The sequence below is a fragment of the Varanus komodoensis genome, unplaced genomic scaffold (assembly GCF_004798865.1).
Source record: "Varanus komodoensis strain SLA01 unplaced genomic scaffold, ASM479886v1 scaffold1544, whole genome shotgun sequence".
NCBI lineage: Eukaryota > Metazoa > Chordata > Lepidosauria > Squamata > Varanidae > Varanus > Varanus komodoensis.
This window is the reverse complement of record NW_025335452.1, coordinates 7,985-9,005: the sequence shown is the minus strand read 5'-3', so window position 1 is coordinate 9,005 and position 1,021 is coordinate 7,985. Positions and strand designations below refer to the sequence as shown.

At 49.8% G+C, this 1,021-nt stretch overlaps 1 protein-coding gene across 1 annotated transcript in view; it reads right to left on the bottom strand.

Annotated features, from left to right (window-relative positions):
• LOC123021059 (tripartite motif-containing protein 10-like) overlaps positions 1-1,021 on the bottom strand; it is an 11,923-nt gene that overhangs the window by 4,377 nt on the left and 6,525 nt on the right. The window lies entirely within an intron of this gene.

Sequence of the window (1,021 nt, the reverse complement as noted above, 5' to 3'; positions counted from 1 at the left end):
TTTGCAACCTCTCTGTAACATGCACACTTTGGGGAGTGGGGGATCACAAAGGCAATTTGCTAGAGGCACATGAGAGTGAAGCAGCCGTTTTGCCCTCACCATGGAACATAAAGTGAAGCATCCGGGTTGAATGGAATGAAAGGACTTGGCACAACACAAAAGGAAGAGCCTTCAGGAGAACGTGGGCCTTGAGTGGCCTTTCTGCCCAGTGGATGGAACACAAGCCAGCCACAAGCAAAAACCCCTGGAAGGTTTGGGGTGTGTGCAAGGGAGGAGGAAGGGGTGGCAGACAAGGAGGGGAGATGCATCCCCAAAATCCAGGGAACCTGAGGATGTGCACTGACATTGGGTGACTTTGGGCCAGTCACAGACTCTCAGCCCAACCTACCTCACAGGGTTGTTGTTGTGGGGATAAGATGGAGGAGGAGATGTAAGCTGCCTTGAGCCCTTTGTAGGAAAAAGGCAGGATATAAATCCAAAATAAATAAATAAGAGGACGGGGAGACAGGTGCTGGGTCCACTTAATAAGGAAGAAGGCGATTCAGTGACTGATGTGAGGGAACAGGCATAGATGCTAAATGATTATTTTCCTTCTGTGTTCTCTCCAGTGCAGGCTGGGGGAAATCTACATGTGGGACCAGATGAGGCCAGAGGTTTAGGGGAACAGATTAGAGTCCCCCACCCTCAGAAGTCAGGGAGATCCTCAGGGCACTGGATGTTAGAAGGAGCTGGTCCCTGATGGGTTACACCGAAGAGTACTTTGGGTGCTGGCAGAGGTACCTTTGCACCCGTTAGCCTCCATTTTTGGCCTCGTGGAGAATTGGGTGAAGTTCCAGAGGAGTGGAGGCTGGCATCAGTGGTCCAAATTTTCAAAAAAGGTAATACAGGGGACATGGGGAATTACAAGACTGTTAGCCTTTTGGTTATTCTAAGAAAGACAATGGAAAAGTTCGTAATAGCAAGAGATCTAGTACCCTTAACCCTTGATAGGGAAGGGAGGTTGGCAGTCACGCAACACGGC